Genomic DNA, 21,251 nt, shown 5'->3' on the forward strand with positions numbered 1-21,251 from the left:
CATATTTTAGCTTTATAACTATTTAGCTATTTACACTTGCAAGTTAAAAAATTCCGCAAAGTTTATACTGATAAAAAAATCACTGGACTCAAGAAAATTTTGAAGTATTCTACCCCTGAAGTTTGCTTTAACAATTATAACAATTGTTTTGAAAAAAAAAATGTTTTTTTTTTCTTTTGATATTAGTGGTTTTTGGTAATCAGCTGATTTGCTTAGATTGGTAGTTATCAAAATTTTTAGTAACTAGTTTTGTGTAGGACGTAATAGCTTTATTGTCCAAGTATTTTTAAACATTAAATTTTGATAGATATCTAGATGGTATTATTTTAAAAGCCTTACACCGTTCTTTTCATTATATAACGCATCTCTCAAATTTTCTGCCATTTTACATAAAATTTGAGCATTACACTGAAACAGACATGATTAAATTAATTTTCTTGCTCAGGCTAAATATATTCATTGAAAATCTAAGGATAAAAAGTAGAATTATTCAGCATTGAAATTTTGTGGGTACTACAGAATATGCTTCATAATTTCAAATACTCAGAAAATTATTGGTTTCTTTCATTAAAATGATACAAAGAATAGCTAGCACTGATTAAAGAGTCGGTATAATTTTTAAAAAGATAATTTCCGTAAAATAATAAATAATTGAAAAATAAACCTAATTTCAGAAATAATGTGGAAATTAAAATAAAAAAAATATTACAGAAGTAAAATGAAAAAAATTAATTATTAGAAAAATAAAATCAAGAGATATAACTAGTAATCATACTTAAAAAAAAAAAAAAAAAAAAAAAACTATTCAGAATATATACAGGGTGGTTATAAATAAAGTTCCACTTTGAAATGGTCATAAAAGGAAAACTACTGGACCAAATGTTATCAAACTTGGTAATAGTTTAAAGAAGCACATGGGAATTTCTTTTCCGACAAAAAAGTTCAAAAACTCACAACCAGGATAGAAATGGCGCTGTATGCAATATTGTTAAAAAAATAGGACATGAAGACAGCGGTTTAAAATGTGTTTAATCATTTTTGAAACGTGCTTGCAAAGCATGTTCAATGAGTATTGTCTCGAAAAGCACTGTTTATGGTGATAATCTGAACAATTTGGCGGAATTGAAATATGCGATACACCGACATGTGCGTAACATTACTCCCGATATGCTAAGACTATTGCTGAAAATACAGTAATGCGATGTAACTTGCTTTCATAAAATGGTGGACGCCACATTGAACATGCTTTGTAACACGTTTTAGAAACGGTTAAATACATTTTTAAATAATGTCTTCCTTCATGTCCTATTTTGCTTAACAATATTGCATACAACATCATTTCTTCCCTGGTGGTGTGTTTTTGAACTTTCTTTTTCTTTTGGTAGAAAAGAAATTTCCATGACCTTCTTTAAACTATTACCAAGTTTGATAACAGTAGTAGTCCAGTAGTTTTCCTTTTATGACCATTTAAAAATTACTGTTCCGGATATTAGAAAGGATTATGTAGCAGAAACCCAATATCAAATGCTAAACAATATCATAATAGATATGCACTTGTATGTTTAAATGATAGCTAATAAATGTGATTATGGGGGTATGAAAGACGAACAACAATTATGTAATAAATAGAATTCTCGATTAAAAAGCACAATGATACACTGCAAAATTAAACAACTGGCAGAAGTTGTTAACGATAGATAGCGATGCGAGTGGTTTGATTTGGCTTAATTATATTAATGCCCCATTTTAAAACAACACTAAGGATATTTTGGGATGGAACTCGTAATTTTGAACAGCGGTCAGATGATGAGGACGCACCTCAACTGGTACCTTTTCTCCATACTTCCCCATCATACCATAGTGATTTTGGTGATAGTGACTTTAGAAGATATGGTCAATCGGAGATGTCATGTAACTTCTAAATTATGTGAAAGACCCTGTTGAATAACAGCCATTACAGGAATATGCGGTTTTGAATCTTTATAAGGATACTACAATTCAAAAAATTACAGCGTCCTTCACTTTTAATCTCATTTGCGAAATTCTATCTTTTCCTCTCTCTCCTTGAAAATTTAGTTTGTCATTGTTTTCTTTTCTCAAGCAGCCATGCTGCCATCGTTTCCTTTCCTTAAGCAGTCAATCCACGTGAATTTTTATTACACAATGTTTATATAACGGATCCATCTTTTGCATATTTGTGTTGCCTGAAACCCATGGATGTTTTTATTTTTTCACTCAAATAAACAATTTTGCTAATTTTGGAAGTCGAATTAAACATTAACATCGTATATAAAAAAGCAAAGTGATTGGTCTCCTCAATAAACTTTGAATCCTTGTTGAATAATTTGAAAATTATCAGTTCTTTTTCAGCAGGGGTAAAAATACCAGTTGTATTGAAGTTTGACATTCCTTTCTTCGAAATTTTAGTGATTTCAGAGTGAATTCATAAATAATGCTTTTCATGATTCTAGCTTACTTAATTTTTTTTTTAATGACAGAACATTATCTAGTGTTGAAGTGATTTAAAAAATACATTTTCTTTTTGAAAGTGTACTCCTTTCATTTAATATATCAAAAATATGTGCATCTTTCTTATTCCACTTATTTTGAAAACGAGTTAATAAATGTTATCGTGTAAATTGCTCATACAAAAAAAATTATATATTCATACACGCCATTTCTTTGATTTTTATTGAACAATTATTTATTTCTTTTTTCGCTAGAATTAGGTGGCTGTGCTATAGACAACTGATTTTATATCCATTTTTTAGATGGAATTAAATAAAGAATATGATAATTTTTTTCATATTCTCTCTGTTTGAAATCTAGTTTTCAAACATGGATATTAATGCATTATTCTTTATGTATTTATGCATTGTTCTGAAATGCAATTCCTCTAGAATAAAGTATCATTTCTCGATTCCCTGCATTGTTTTGTAGTCTGGACATCAACTTAAAGAAATAATGCACCGAGTAAAAAATACAGCCTGATAAGGCTCCTATGAATTTTTAAAAATATTTTATTATAAATAAAGCCTCCTGAAATTCTTATAACATTACAAACATTGAGATATTTTTTGAATTTTTATCTTTTCTTCATACGCAGAATGGGGCATTCCTAATAATTAAAGCAAAAATGATAAAAATATTGCATCCATAAAGATACTGAAATTTTTAACTTAAATAAAAGTAAATAATTGAAACTGATGTGGAAGGCACTTTAAAAAAAATTTGAAATCCCAGGTAACTATTTAAAGATGAAACAATCTTAAACTGTTCGAAATTTAAAGCTATGAGGTCAAACCACTTGACGTAAAAGTTACATGGTATTTACGACTGCGCATATCTTCGGAAGTTTTATCCACATTCGAGATGAGAATTGTTTGACATCAATGTTCTTCGGCCAGTGTTTGTTTACATGATTCAGATCTTTCGGATTTAAATAATTTTGAAAATTTCCGGTGCAGATGTTAAAAACTTATATTTAATCTGAATTCTGTTACATTTTTATGTCTGTACGTTCTCTCTTATTTTTTTTTCCGTACTTACGATTTTAATTCTCGTATCTAATTCCTTCATGATATTTTTTTTTGTTCTGAGAATTTTGATTTTTTTGGAGCATACTTATGTATAAAATTATTATTAATCTGCAATACAGCTTCCATCCACTGTTTGTTACATAGTAAGGAAGAAAGTTTTACAGATAGCTAGAATGGATGCTGAGTCAATGATCCCCGGCCATGGCGACAAATCTAATGGCCATTTGACGACAAAAACGAATGCTCTTGGCAATATATCTATTAGTACTAGAGATCGCGATTTCTCGAACATTCGAAGCCCTGTCAAAGGAACTATATAAGTGTAGGCATATACACGAGAGTAGTAGTCTCGTTATTGTTTCTTTGAGAGTGCTGATCTCCAAAGAGTTCTCCCTGAACCCTCTGTGATGCTGTGGTTGTTTAATAATAATTTGCTGCTTGCGTGCTGTGGATTTCTGCTAATTATGCTTTTGTGTACACTTCATCTGTGTTCACTAAACATATTTCCGTGCTTTCTTAATGAATATATCAGCGTTATTCGTTATCGAGCTTGTTCAACTTTCCACTGTACATTAATCCCCGGGGAGCACCTAGAAATGAGGATGAGATGCTTCCGGTATGGTGGTGGGATGCTTCCGGTATGATGGTTGGATCTCGCCACCCTGGAGGACACACAAAAAGGTGGGGGATCTGGCTCCTCCCATCGATGAAGGGACGGAGAAGGATTGTACCGCGGCCGCTGATGCCCTTAGAACTCAACCGCAGTTCTCGCCAGTGTTGCTGTTTCGGCGGTCCGGTCATTCAGTATTATTTATCCGAGTGCCTTAGTGCTGGTCGGAGAGTCAGTGATATTACTTTCCACTGTGCATTCACCGGATGGGTGTTCCATAACACTGGTATGGGGAATGGAATCTGCAGTGTGTGGTACTAACGAGATCTCAAAAGAAGACAGTTGAAAATATAGATCTGATCGCTTCGTAATCCAAGTTAAAGAAACTGTGGAAACTGAACAAGAGAAAAGACTAATAGAGATTCAAGCTGGACAGGAAAAAGTGCAAGCAAGGATGGAACAAGGACAAAACGAAATTAAGGCACAAATGGAGAGTCAAGTGTGGTGATTTTTTATTTAGTTAATACTTATCTAGAAAAATATATCTAAACACATTGAATAGCTTTTTAATTAAAATTTCATAAAATAGAACATTTAAGTAAACAATTCACCACAATAAGAGTGAATATCATTACCTTCTTTTAACAATTAAATTTTTTTCGTGTATAACAACAACCAGGTCCTCAATCATAGGATCCAACATGGAAAAATTCTAGTGAGGCTCCGTAATGATCGGAAATGAATGACAAATACAACTGATTGTAAGTCTAACGTTTATGTACAATTAGATGGTCAAATTATTATACAGAATAAAAGAAATGTATTTAATGTACACGGTTTAGCAAATGTAGCTAAGAAAATAATATCTTAATGTAATGAGTTTCTTTGCAAAATTAAGCAAACAAATATTAACCATTTAATTGTTTTATTTTCTTTACTATCTAATAAGATGACACTTTCTATTATGGGAATATTTTCTTATTTTGATTCAAATAGAAACCCATTGAATACTTGACTTATCTACGTATTCGAAGTAATTTTAATATAGAATTTATAAGTAAGTAAGTAATTTTAATATAGAATTATAAATCGACGCACGTATGGCATACAGGGAAAACAATTAAGCAGTTAGACAAGAATTAAAACATTTCTGGTCGCATCTTATTACGAGTTCATCACTCGTCAATCCATGCGGACAGGACATGAGGGGGCACAGTCATTAGCGGGCATCTTTTATATGGCACCAAATATCAAATTGGTCTCTTACTTACTCACAAATATTTGGATAATTCAGTATTACATCCAGGTGGGTTTTTCTATTCGTCAACGAGGTCGAGAGACATCATCATTATAACTTAGAGTGCTAGCATCTCTATTGCCTTTTCACTTGTCCAGCAGTTTGATATTTCATGTGTACATGACCGCCAATTTACATCTTTTATTGTACTGGTCATTGGTTAGAGAACCGAAACAGCACACGCGTTGGCTTAAAAGTCACCTCCCTTCTCCATCACAGAGGGGTCCTTTCGAAGGAGTTGCTGGTCTCTATGCAGTTCACACCGCGAGGGGATCATTCCGGGATTCTTGACCGCTTTGTACTACTCGGCACATTAGTTCATACTTCCTCTGACGAATTGCCGATGAGGATTCTCTGCATCACGCGGCCATGTGGGGAAGTTCACATCGAGTGTTTGACGAGGGATGTCCAGTCCCTCAGTCGGATAGCCAGGAGCTAGTCCGCCTTTTCGATTTCTCTCACCTTTCCCAGCTACCAATCCTCCTTCTTCTCCTCATCGCCACTCCTTTTCTTCAGTTTTCTCTTTTATGTTCGCACACTTAGCTATTTTTTCTGGTCACCACGTCAAATTTCTCCACTCCCATTGGAACATTTTTATTTTAGCAGCTTTGGCGATATTGGTGTAACCCTATAAAGGAACTTACGTCTTACTTCTTTATTTGCCGACTTCATACAGACAGCTGAAAGTTCCTCAGAGGGTGTGGATCAAAGGACCTGACGTAGCTGTAATCAAAGACAGTCACCTCTATAACATCTCAGCTAAATGCGTCAGGGAGGAGATAATCAGACGTTCGCGTAAAGCTATACATAATTTTAGCTGGATAGGAGGTCTAATTCTCAGAGTGACTGAGAATTTGGTTAAACACTCTCAGAAAGGACAGAATGTCGGTTTCTTAAAAAAATTACAACAATTGAAGGAGAAAACCAAATGAAAATAGAAATACATAATTTTACCAGAAATCAAAAATCATTACAAAAACACATCATATGATGAACACATTTACCAAAACTTTAGAAAAACATACATTATTTATATCATTATCACGAATATTTACAATATCAGTACCATCCAAGTTGGAAGAATTAAATAATGCGTTAATTGATTTAATGGAAAAATAGAAGACTTCCAAATTATGAAAAGTGAGATTAAAGAAATAAGGGAGAAATGAAAAAATAGATGTTTAGGGAGTGACAGGAGAATTTTAACAGATGATCAGTGGTACAGAGGATAGAATTCGCATACTCCAAACTAACAGTGAAACCTCTGATCTTAGCTGGCCGAAAATCCTGGATTATTTTCAAGACCCAGTTCAATATGGTGGACGGATTTTGAGAAAGCCAGTCAACTTGTATCCTCTGTCCATCGAAAAGCAATGGGTATTCTAAAAGGAATTCAAGCTGATAAACTGATGATTCTGACGACGATTGAGAAAGCACTATAATCTTGATTCAGAGATAGCCGTTTCATCCAGTTTTACAGAGTTGATCTGAGGATAAAATGATAGTAACCAGGTGCAAATCTTCAAGAATTAGCCATTGATGTGGAACTACCATTGAATGGGGGTTAAGTTGACTATCCTATATATGTTTCTAAACCATCTTTGCAAGAAATAACTCGTGAGCATTCTATCACAACACGATCCTGGATTCTTTGGGACTCCTTAAATCTTAAGGATGATGTTTTATATGCAAATGAGAGAGTGACGAGGGAATCTCTTTTTGATGGCAATTAATTCTCCCGAAGAGGAGAATTCAAAAAGCTGTGGAAAAGGTTAATGACGGTGCAAGTTGAGGGTTTTTTGGCATTTTGGAGTCATAGCATTGAGAAAAACTGCAGAGTGATCTTACTGGGACTTCATGTTGATGTTGAGAAATGGTGTACAAAACGTCATGCTTGTGTAGCTAAAAAATGATTTAAAATCGCTTATAGTGCTATAATGAGGGTACCCCTTTCGAAATAATGACTTCAGTCATTCTAAGACTTTCCTGGTAACTTCAAAGGGCAATCTGTACGTTCAAATGCTGATTGACTATTTTGCCAAATAACCAGAATCAATACCAATTCCCGTTCATGAAGTCTTGACTATAGTTGAAGAATACGTTCAAAGCCAGATTTCGAGCCATGGTGTGCCGATTATTACATTGGAATAAAGTATTAAATTTTAATTTTTCGCTTCTTTTGAGCTCTACAAATTTCTGAAAACTCTAAAATTCGAAAGAGACAGCGTTACATGCTGAGTCCGATGGCATGATCAAAAGATTTATTGAATGGCTTTAATTCATTTTTTGTTATTTGTTCCAAAGAAGCAGTCTGATTGGGATATAATTTGCTACTTTTTTTCCTAGCCTTTCGGAGTGCGACCCACAACGTGACTAGATGGAATTTACATAGATGTTCTTTAGTCGAAAGTTGCGATTGAACTGTAATACCCTCTTTAATAGCCCGAGTGATATATCTTCCTCGCCAAATAATACATATAAAATTTAGAGGCACAATCGAAAAGAGTATACGAGTTTGCTAGAGAAGCGAATTAATCTGTTAAATGAATGAATACGGACTCATTACAATATCCACCAATTTAAGGAAAGTAGTAAAGCCTGAATACAATATTCGAACAAGTGATAGAGAGGTCTGAGCTTGAATCTGAAGCAGAATTGGGATGGATTTAGATTATCGTCAAGAACCTGAGCGATGTTGTCTGCAGAATTCAGAGGTTATCCACTGACAAGACAAAATTTCCTCATGAATTGCCTATCTCTATATCGAGCTATGGTAAAGAGACTGTCTGCAGGTCAATCTTTGAAGAAGGGAGAAATGCTCCGAATTTGTAATATTTTTTTCCAGTGAAATTATTTTTATGGCAAGGAAGAATGTTTTACAGATAGTTCTAATGGATCCTGAATGGATGCCTGGTCAATGCCTTCCGGTATGATGACCATTTGGTGACTTTGACGACAAAATTGAAGGACCTCAAATATTCGAGAATTTTGGTGATATCTCGATTAAGAGAGAAGATACAATATATTTCTAAAAGCGTTTTTGTCATATCTTGGAAACTATAAAAATATATGAAGACAGAGCAGAAATCAGTCAGTAATCGAGTTGAGAGAGAGTAATTGAATTCTCTCTGAGCGCTTTGTATTGTTGCAATCTACCAATTGTGAGATGATGTTTATTGCTAGCACTGTTCTTGTATACTATACTATGTCTGCATTTTACTACAATGTATTCGTGCTTTTGCGTAGAATAAAGCTTCGTTTTCACTTACTGAGCCTATTGGACTTTTTGCTTTACCACCCACAGACGGACTTCGGATATTTTCCTTAACAATATTAGCATTTTAAACCAAAGCTTGGTGAATGAAATATATAAAATTTTAAAATCTGAAGTTAATCTTAGACATTCCATCCATATAAGCATTCCATAGGCAGGAATTGATTTCAAAACATCTTATAGATTAAATATGACACAGCATAAAAGAATAATATTGATATTTTGTTTTTAATTTCAAAATTTTAATTATTAAATTAAATAAAATGTGATTTTTATCGTATAAAGCGATACAACAGGAATTTTCTGTTTATGTCCCTTTTAGATTCATGCATTTCGAGAAGTATACCCTTCAGATTCTCACCTTCTATTAGTGGATACGAGTGTCACAATCCAGATGTTTCCAGAGATCTTTACTCCCTTTATATTTATTCTTTTCTATGGCTTCTGTTTTGGCTGTCCTTTTTTATCCCTCGATGACAAGTGAAGAAACTCTCCATAAGAAGCTGTTACTGCTCTGTTTGCGTTTTGCTTCTCACGGACCTTCAAAAATTCCCCATGTTAGCTGTGTATGGCAAGCCATTAGATGAGTAATACTTTTCGGTCTCCAATACATCAGTCAGTCAATATTCCAGTTTCTGGGCTGGTCTGCTCACACGGATTACGCAAAAATGTGAAACTTCCAGGGATTGGCGTTAAGGATGGTTAGCTTTCCGGAAAGTAGCCCTGAGCGGATAGCTCCCAGTTACCATCAAGGTGGGTATCGAAGCTAGGAATGCCCAGAGCCCCCTCCCACTGTTGAATTCAGTGATAGATGGTGCTGTCGGGGGTCTGAAGTTTTGTTATATTTGAATAGGTACGTTTTATCAGTGTCAACATCTAGATTCTTCTCGTATCTTATATTTAAATTTTTTAATGATACTCTGAAAACTATGTTGCCCATTTTAATTCAAAAAACAATTCAGAACAATAGCTGGTGAACTAAAACATATCAAGAAACATTTTTCTGGTGACTTTGTCGAAGTTTCATCGGCTGATCAGACTAATAAAATCATGCAAGTAAGGAACATCGGAAGTCATGAAGTGTTAGACATCCCTATGAAGTGTTAGACATAATTCTTTCAAAGTTCCTCGGGGAATTATATTTCAAAGGGATTTTCTAAACGATTCTAAATCTTCGATAAGAAGTCGTGAAATAATAAAATGTAAGCTCATTGGAAAGAATCGAAATTTAACATGATGGAAAGCTCTTACCAACAATGCTCATTAAATTAACATTTAATCTGTCTATCCTTCCCGATATAATTCTTTTCCTTCTAAGTTCGATCTTCTATTCCAAACCTGTTCCGTTGTTACAATTGCCAACAATTTGGTCCCACAGTGCTAAGTTGTTAGGGACAAGCGTTCACCTCTCCGAAATCTTGTATGGTAGTAAAATATCCAAAGATTTCTCTCCAAAGTGAGTAGTGGAAATCATCCTGCTTTCTCTAAAACCTGTTGCTGTTAGATTCAAGAGTGAGAAATCCAAAATGTGAGTATAACTCAAAATCTACCATTCTCCGAAGCAAGTGAAAAAGTCACCAACAGAACCCCGATCCATGGTAAATTTTACTCATATATCTTAAAACTTCATCCAGATCTACATATATGCAAACTGAATTATCTCCTGTAAGAATACCTACTACTTTAATAGGGGATGATGTTAATTATATCTTAACAAGTACAAACTGTGGAGGTAGTAGATCATTTCAGTATACTGAGGTAAATTCTTTATCTATATAGTATTATGTCTCAATCTACTGACATTTTCCATCACATCATTTCAGACTCCATCATCTTATAAGACAGTCTCTGAACAACGGGTTTCTCTTCCTGTTCTACCGAAGATCAGAAATCCATTACCAAGTACCTCTTCAAAATGCTCAAGTAAGAAGGAAGAGAGAGAGAGAGAGAGAGAGGTCTGATGATGTCCTTTGATGTAATCCTTTGATGAATCAAGAAGAGTAAAGATCTTCTCAAACAATTAAAGAAACAAACCTTAGCATTGTAAGATTTTACAAAAAATAAATAACAATACCTGAAACCCAAAATGTGGTGATGATTCTCTCAAGGCGCAAGTATTTGTGAATGATTCAATGCCTGGGAGTATTATTCCACCACTCACTCCAAACATCAGTCAGCTATTTTTGTTTTTCTGCGTCTTTACTTTCTTTTTTTTTGCCACGGGAATATGGGCACAATTCTTGAAACTGTCGTAGAGTGAATAAGAGAAATTCTGATCTCAAACATATTAATTCTTACCAATCTGCTTCCATTGCTCTACAAGAAACATTTTAAAAATCTAACATCACTCTTTTATTACACTATCCATAAAGCTAATGTTGGCGAAAAAGTTTCGAGAGGCACCCTTTGATTGCTGTTTGCAGTCTTTACTTACCATCAAACACATACATTGATCAGCCTAGTCTAAATAATCTTGTTCCCCACCCCCTAAGCTTTTCATTATTCTGGGTGATTTTAATGGACACAATCACGTTTGGGGGAAACAACAACGTTAACTTCAGACATCGTCAGACAGAACAGTTTTTGGCCGATCATAATCTTTTTATACTTAACAATAATGAGTAAATTTATTTTCATTTACCGACAAAAAGCTTCATACATTTGATCTAACAATATGTTCTCCATTCCTCTACTCTCTTTTATGCTCTGGATAAGTTATGTAACATTTACCATTTCCCCTTAATATTATATAATAGTAGACGTCATCGGTCATCTACTACTCCCAGTTCTCCCAGATATAATTCTGATGCAACTAACTGGACCAAATTCACTTTATTAGCCAATATTGCTGAAATGGCGAAAAACATTAATATAGATACTGAAATAGTCGTAATTACACGGGTTTTGATAATTTCAGCGAATTCCTTAATCTCTATAACTTTTATAAAATTTATAAAGCAACGTAAAGTGTGGTGGAAAAATGATTTTCAGATGTCATATAAGATGCATAGAAAAGCCTGGGATACGTTCTGCAGACACTCCACTACTGAGAATTTCATTCGCTTTAACCAAAATCAATTCTAGACGGGCTAAAAGATATTGTTACGAATCTGCGATGCGGCTTTCCAGCATAGTTGGTTCCATGGGAGGTCCCAGAGCTTGGCGACAAACTTGGCGATCATTTGGCTACTTGGCGACTTTGGCGCCAAAATAGATTATACCTGAAACATCGAGAATTTTCCCGATCCGTCCAGTAGGAACGGAGATACGCCTCGAACGTTCCTGATTGGTTAAGAGGCTTCTAGCCCCGCCTCCTGAGACCTATAAAAGGAGGCAGCTGCAGCGGAAAGAGCAGTCGTAGTGGTGAACCAGTGGTGAATTGAGTCGTGGACCAGTGGAGTCGAAGAGTAGTCGGAAGCGACGGTGAAGAACTCGTCTTCCAGGGACTAGCAGAGCAGCGACGGAGTAGAGCTGCTGTGTATACTGTTGTATGCTGCACGTCTCGGCTGAAGATAATCGTCTTTTGTGCTGTATATAGTTGTCGTATTTGTGATGTCCTGTGTGTCTTCGTGTAAATAAACGTCGTTGTTTTATTTTCTACTGCTGCCTGGTGATTGAGCGTTCTTCACACCATATAACCCCCACTATCCAAACGAACCTCGGAAATTTCATAACAACATAGTAAACGGGATTTGTGGGAGCGATATATGAGCTCCATCAGTGTTTCATTTTCGAGCAATAAACTTTGGAATAAAGTGAAAAAAAAAAAAAACAGCATCTGGAACATATGCGAGTCATAAAATTCCGATTTCATTTAAAAATAATACTCCTGTAAGTTCTTTACGAAACACAGCTAACTCAGTAGTTTCGACTTATAACATAAGTCATCACATAAGTAGTAATAATGGCAGTATAATTCGATTTCAAAATCATAAAATTTTAATGGAAAAGCTATAACTAAAATTCCAAACTGCAACAGAAGCCTCGTATAACAAACTTTTTTAACACTGTATGGACTTAAAACTTGCCTCAATAGTGTTCACAAATCTTTAGCTGTGCCCGGTACTATAAGTTACGATATGCTTAAACATCTTTATGAAACTTTACTTAAAAATTTACTCTTTTATAGAATAAGAGTAAATTCCCATTTCTTCATTTATACATAAAAGCCAAATTCCCATTTCTTGGCAGGAAGCAACCGTTATACCCTTCCGATACTTGGTAAAATTCCCTCGGACCCTTCTAACCAAAGACAGTTGTTCATACAAGCTGATATTAAAAAACTGTTAATAGCAGACTTATTGTACACAATTCAGAATATAATAAATTTTAAAACATTTTTCAAAGTGGTTTCAGGCGAAGATGATTAACTATGGGCAATCTTTTGACTCCAGAAACTGATATGCGGAATGCTCTCCGTAGAAAACAATTAGCAGCAATTTTCTTTGATATTGCAAATGCTCATAACACAATATGGTGCTTTGGCATCTTGAAAGATCTCTATGACTGTAATTTAAGACGAAACTTGCTGATCATTACAAAAAACTTTTTTGAATTTGAGGATTTTCGGAGATAAGATGGGTTCAAAATTTTCTTATTTTTTCTTTACAAGAGGAAAAAGTGCCATAGGGAGATGTGCCGACTGTAACTTTTTTTGTTCTAAAAATTAACTCTACTTTATACCATTTGTGAAAGGTCTTTTATCGTCGACGATCTCTACATTTCTTGCATTAGGGATAATATGGCTTTTATTGAAAGACAATTTCAATATGCAATAAATCAACTCACAGCTTGGTGTAATAAGAATGGATTTCCATTCTCTTCGGAAAAACCACATTGTACACATTTCTGTAGGCAACACATCCATTCTGAACTAGAGATTCATCTGAAAGGGAATTCTATTAAAGTTTTTGATAAGGATACATTTCTGGGTATGATTTTTGACAAAAATCTCATGTTTGCTTCTCATGTAATTTATTGAAGAAATAGAAGATCTCTGAATATATTAAAGGTTCTTTGCAGCACCTCTTGGGGAGTTAATTGCTTACCTCTACTTTGCATCTACAGAGCAGTAATTTTATTGAAACTTGACTGTGGATGCAGTATTTATAATTCTGAAATGCAAAATATTCTCCGAAAACTAGATATTGTCCACCATACAACTGTTACATTGTGTTTTGGGGCATTTCGAGCCTCACCTGTACAAAGTTTGTAAATAGAATGTAATGAGCATTGCCTAAACATTAGGAGGCAGATATTGTCTCTTCATTTTTATTTAAAAATCTTATCAAACCCTGGTCATCCCTTTTATAATTTTAATCAAAGGCAGTTTTTATAACGCCTTCAGGTTGCTAGACTATCAATAATACTATCATTCTTTGAGAGAATGTATTTCATACCTTCAGAACTATATCTAGAGAAGGTGCAATAGTAGTTTCTCAGCAGTTTTTCTCTTACTCTCTTGGAAATCTCATGATATCCAATACTTGAATCCATTCTACATTTTAGCTAACAAAACATTGCAGATATCATTTATCAGCAAATCTTTGTTGATCATCGTCAAAAATACATTCACTTCAAACCAATTTTTACTGATAGTTCTACTAATTAAGATCATACTTTTTACGCTTGCATCGTTTTAAATTCTACAATAGCTTATTAAATTCATTCAGTTTTTTTTCTATTTTTACAGCAGAACTAATTGTTATTTTAAAAACTTTATCACTTATTTCAGATTGTTCTGCTGAATATAATATATACAGATTCATTGAGTGCTCTGGATTTCCTTTCATCTTTACATAGCCATGCCTTTCTTTTCAATATTTTAGACTCGTATGATAAACTTACCTGGAAGAGCTCTCAGTTTATTTTATGTTGGATCCCTGCTCCTGTGGGAATTTTGGAAAATGAAAAGGCTGGCATGGCAACTAGATTACCTACTACTTTCTTTCTAATCCAGATGCATCTCCGGATTACAAGAACTATGTATGTCGTAGTTTATATTTCCAGTGGTAAACTGATTGGGAGGCACAGAATCGTAATGAGCTTCATACAACTGAGCCTACGATAGATCTCTGGGCCACATTACTAGGCAGAAAACTGTACACCATTTCAACTAGGTTGAGGATTAACCACATCCGATTCATCCACTAGCATCTGCTGCTGAGGGAACCAGTACATTTTTGTTCAATTTGCAATTGTTATATGTCTGTTTTAAACATTCTTGTAGAATGTCCACGATTTACTTCACAGCGTTTAATATTTTTCAGATGTCTCGCCTTGATTTGAGAGAGTCGCTTTCCAAAATTTTTCTTGTTAATATTTTTAATAATTTTAAATATATAGGTTTTTATAACCATATTTAAACTTCAGCTGAGCTTTTTAATAGTGTGTCATACCTAACATCGTCATTGTTTCTTTCTTTCATAATTGCAATTTTTTACATTTTTAGACATTTAGATTTTATTGACATTCTGTGTTTCGATTTTAGTATAAATTGCTATAAATATTTTAATACCAGGAGTTTGGCGCAACTTAGCCAAGGAGGGCTTTTGTGCCAGAAAAACATAAAAAACTCAAATTCAAGAAGTATAGACGACAATACTAAATTTGAATACGTCCATAAGAGAGAAATCAACAGCTGTTGATACAATGATTGATAGAAATAATATATCTTGAAGAAACTTACAAAAAGTTCAAATCAATTATTTTCGTGATAGAATGCGAAAATCTTATTGCATCAGAAGAATAACAGCGAAGATTGTATTACTAAAATTGCCACAATTCGAAGCACCTCTAATCAGCATTAAAGAACAAGAAGATCGGATCGTTTAAATTAAGGAACAAAATAGCAGTAGCGATGATTACGACGTTAAAGTACGTTTAATGGAGACTGCATATGCATTTGTTTGGAGTATAAAATATCTGCAAAGATTTTTTTAAGCAATTTTTTTCTATAGAGGCACAAAGACAGTGCAAAAGAAAGTTTAATTAACTGCTCATATATTGCACAGTAAAATTTTTTATGCAAAGGGAACGTGATATCAATCAATGTCTGTAAGAAATCTAGTTTTATATATACTAATATTTTAACACAAATTAATGTTCTCATCATATGAAAATCTCCCCAGCAAGCCTAGTGATCATAGATGAGGCGTATTATTTATATAGACACAGCGATATCTTTTACGTTTCAAGTTTTCCTTTTTCCCAGAGTCTAGGTCACAGCTTTATTTTATATAATTCAGAGCTTTTTATTGAAAATACATTATGCCAATAAGATATTGGGATTTCTTGGCGCAAGAGCTATACTTGCCTATGCTGTGACAAATATATGGTGGATGTATAGAAACAAGGCAGTATATAAAATTTTTGAAATTCTTAAATATTTAAGGTTAGTATTAAGCACAATAAAATCTTATAAAATCCTAAAATAATAATAATAATAATAATAATAAAAACAGCAATCGCTATTGACAAACCTCATGAAAAGTAGTTAGAAGAAGGAAATTGTTTCAAAAGTGTTAGGGAATGTTCTCGATTTAATCTCAAAAAAAAAAAAAAAAAAAAAAAAAAAAAAAATTAAAATGAATAAAGAAAAAAATAATTGTTCATTGCGATCTTTTAACTTGGTGTCATTTAAAGTACTTTCTCTAAATTTACTTTTTGGATAATTTAACAGTGTTATTATGTTATATTTAGTTTTTAATCAGACTTGACCCTTCACAATAAGATAAACGTTTCTGGAGATTATGTTATTCATTTATTTGTTTCTAGCGACCTTTACGACAAGTTTTTTGGCAGAATTGATGATTGCTGGGATTTTCAATTAAATATTTTATGTAACTTCCTCTTAATTATTTCCTCAGCAAATTATCTTTAAACTTCAAATTTTGATAGGCATGTCACTTGTACTATTTGAGAAACTTTACACCGTTCTGTTTATTGAGCTATGCATCTCTCAAATTTTCTAACATCTTACCTAAAATTTGTATCTTCATTTGAAACGAAGATGATTAAACTGGTATTAATGCAAAAACATTCTTGCAGATATTATTTAAAAGCAGGCGCACAACAAAAAACTTTCATCATTGCTTACTTTTAAGGTTAAATATAATTGTAAATACAAGAACATTTCAAATTTCTTTTTCTAAAGCACACTTAAAACAGAAACCTACTCATCATAGAAAAATAATATTTATTCTTTCATCATCAACAATGGACGAAAATTCCTGGATGAAGTATTTGTAGCAACAATGAAAAGAATTCCAGTTCCTTTATAACAGTGAAATAGCATATTGTTGTAAAATAAATGTAAAATATTTTAAAAATTAATTAAAAATTGACAAACAACAATTAATAGGTATCGTTTAAAAGATAATTTTTTGAATTTGAAGATGGTATAAACTTTTTTTCTTTTATAAGACTTTCAGCAATTATGAGAAAAAAGCGTCAAAATTTTATTTAATTTTCAATTAATTAAAACTTGAAAAAGTAGCTCTAAAGTGCGCATTCCCACTTTCCAGATCATATATGTGCCAAATTCGGCAGCTCCACCTCTTCCATTATGCCTGCTCCCATGAAATCTTTTCGCCCCCGTTCAGAACCTATGATTTAACGCTATGACCTATACTGCCCAACAAACACACACACTTTCATCTTTATTAATAGTAGAGATAATATTAATTTTAACTAAATAAGTTATATTATTGTAAATTAAATTCGCTTCATATCTAACCAAAAGAAAAATAATCGTCGACTAATATCATGCTTTTTACTATGTTATATTCAGAAAAAAAAAAAAAAAAATTGTTCAAATACCAATGCATTTTCTGCGCATTTCTTTTCATTGCATGTGTGTAACTAATACATTTCTTGGTCTTTATTTATAACTTATTTTTTGAACTTAGGTAAAATTAAGTTGGAGAATTTAAAGTTGATTGATATAATTAAATTAATATTAATCATAAAATGTACGAATTAAAATAACTGCTGAAGGCGGCCAAATTTTAACAAAAGCAATGTAAAAATAGAGAAACAAAAATGTCAGTCGCCCCTTCAGGAAAAAGAGGAAGGTAAGTCATATCACTGACTCTTCAACCCGCCTGAAGGCACACGGATAAAATTACTGATTGAGCAGACCGCCGCAAAAGCAATACTGGCGGGAACTGTGGTTGAGTAATAAGGGCCATTACAGTCCACGGTACGTCCTATCATCTATGGGAGGAGCCAGACTTCCTCTCTTCGTGTACACTTCAGGGGGCCAGAACCACCCACCATGGCGGAAGCTTCTCGTCCTCATTTCGAGGTGCCCTCCGGGGGTAATAAAAGAGGAAAGTAAGCATGTCTTTCTCTCTGCTCACTAAAAACAGGAATATTACATTTTCCACCAACTGTTTTCCTCGAAAGAATATTCAGAAATCTCTTCAGTAAGATTGGGGCTCTTTTGGATTTACCGACAACACTACAAATGTGATCAGATAAATGCTCTTACAGATATAAAAAACTTCAAAATCGCTTTTACTGTATAACAAATATAAAAACTTAAAAAAAAAAAAAATCTGTTATCAGTATAGTAAAGAAAAAAAAAATTTTTTTTTATCAAAAATTTGGCGATCGAAACAAAAACCACAAAAGCGAGAGTCGTAGATAGAAAAGTTTTGAATAAACTGAAATCGTAATCACATTAATAATGAATTTTAATTTTTATGCCTGTTGCTAACTTTTAAAAAGTATTTATTTGAAATCAAAATGGGTGAATTGATCACCTTTGTAATAAAATTTGGCAAAACCTATCTAGTGAAATGGAAACCTTACAGTTCTGTTAGTATGAGTTCAATTGGGGCAACTTTAGATTAACTTAACCTCGGACAAAAGAATTTGATGGAAAAAAAAATAAAAAGACCATTTCAGACAAAAAAAAAATCGATTAAAAAATAATAATATTTTAAAATTATATATAGGTTACAAGAAAGAACATTGAAAACAAAAAGCAACGTGTTTCAAATATTTTTTTTTTTTGCTTTAACCGTAAAAGAATATTCAATAAAAAGATTTTATGCAAATGAAAAAGATATTTATGAGAAAATAATTTCGTCAATTTTAAGCTGGTGTAAATACCACTGACGGGCGATAATAATCTCCAAAATAATTGCCGAAAAACATCAAAATTTCAGTTAATTTAAAAAGAAATAAAAAAAATCTATTAAAAACTTAGAAATTTCTTTCTTAACGCACATCTACTATGCAAGAAGCAATTCCGTATCAAATTTCAAGTTTATATACCTAATAGGTACGAAAATTTTGTGAAAGTGATGTTGGTTTAGTTTAGTTTAGTTTAGTTATATTAACGTCTTGTTTTAAAGCAATACTAAGGCTATTTTGGAACGGACTTAGCAGTTTTTAAACACGATCAGATAATGAGGACGACGCTTGACCTATCACCCACCTCTCCGAACTTCTACACCACACCAGCGTAAGGACGTCTGGCCTCGACAGATTTAACGTGCGCCAGACCCACTTACACGACGATTCTTCTGTGTAAACGGATGACGAACGTGAAACTCTCCAGTTCCGAAATCGAGACCTTACCACCAGACCACCGCGGCCCACACCGCTATTAAAAAAAAATTTCAAGTGATTTTTTTTTGTTTCTATAAAAGGTGAAATATTAATTCATAACAAAGCTCGTTCTGGTCATGTCTCAACTTCCCGAATGGGAGAAAATGTTGAAAAAATCCATACACGTGTTTGAGAAGACGGATGAGGGCCATTGAAGAAGTGGGGATTCTCTTGGAGCTCGATTTAACGAATTTTAACGGAATATTTGGGAATAAGAAGATTCTCTGGGAAATTTGTGTCTCGGGTTCTGAAACCAGCAAAAAGAGTATCGAATAGAAATATGCTGAGTATTAAAAGAACAATTCCACTTTTTTTTTGTAAGATTATTACTGGTAGGAAAAAGGTTGGATCGCTTCTAGAGCAGGAGAAGCAATTTCACAGCCACAGGCTGTTTTCTTAAATCAGTCGGAGTAAGAAACTAGAACAGAGTAAAACTGCATTTTTCTAAAATATTCATTGCAACCAAACAGAATCAAGTGAACCTTCTTGGTAGACTTAATTCGAAGAAAGTTGCTTTATAATTACCTAGCTGGAAAAAAAAAATAATAATCCTGCTTTAGAAGAAGAAAATCCTACTCTGACCAAAGAAGCATTACTCCGGGGTTATGGGGGGCGGGTATCACCTAACATATAAATGATTTTAGCCATTACACCTGAAATAACATTATAAGACAATGAAGTAAATTTATTTACAGGATAAAATAATAAATTCAAATCACGTGAAACTTTAATTATTAATCTTTGTGACATCCTTTGGTTCTGTTTACCTTTTTAGTCATTCTCAAATAATAAATTTTAAATTGATAAGAAGATGAATTTTTCATTTTGGTTTGAAAATATTTCTTTTGTCGCTATTTTTGTAAAGAAATTTTTTTGCAGCTCTTCAACTTTCAAAGCTCTAGAACTTAAGGTATTTTTTTTTAATATATATATATTGATAGATTCAACTTATGCATCAAACTTCCTTCAGCTAATGTTTCAAACTTATTTCAGCCAACTTTTGTAAAGAAAACGAATTTAAATCCATATTATCCTAATTAATTCACTGGTACAAATTAATAAGAAAAGTCAATAAATTTGATATTATTGATATAATTGATTTGATAATATTTGATTTAAAATTTACTAGATATTTAATTAAAGTCTACTTTGTGTAGTTCCAAAAGATAGCCTATATATATTAAATAATAATTACCCCCCCCCTGTAGTTCATTAAAAAACTAGTTACTGATTTCGAAAATTTTCATTTCGTATGAAAGCTTATGAATTTTAGATGTATCATGGATTTTAGGTGTAGGGGGGAAAAATCCGATGGTACACTCCAATCCCACTCATTTAACTGGTTTCACTAATTTTCATTTCATTCTGAAAGCTCATGATCTATGGATGCCTGTCCCCTTCCATTTTTTAAAGTTATTACAAAATAAAACTTTCATATACCCCAGCCTCATCAATTGGACAGATTTCGCCAATCAATTTTGCCTCTTTTCGTGCACATCTGATTAATCAGAATGTTCTACGTTTACTGAGCAAGTATAATGTAAAATGGTACTTCTATTTCGTCGAATAAGATAATAGTTCATAAAAAGTGGTTGAAATTACCAAATGAATGCTAATAATATCATGAGAGACCAATAGGACTTAGAAGATGCTTAATAAATGTAATAATTTATAATTGTGTATTAAATGGTGAAAAAAGACTTTAAATATAAACAAATTCCCATAATAGTTTTGTAATACAGTTTATGTTTTCTCAACAGTATTTCAATTAAACGGGTCCTCAGAGAAACAAGAATTTTTAATAATAGCAATAATCACTCCAAAACGAAATAAATTGTTCCTACTCGTAGTTTTAACTACAACCGTTATATATAGTTATTCACATTTTAAAAATATTTCGGAGAATCAATC

Source organism: Argiope bruennichi, chromosome X2 (genome assembly GCF_947563725.1).
Source record: "Argiope bruennichi chromosome X2, qqArgBrue1.1, whole genome shotgun sequence".
Lineage (NCBI taxonomy): Eukaryota > Metazoa > Arthropoda > Arachnida > Araneae > Araneidae > Argiope > Argiope bruennichi.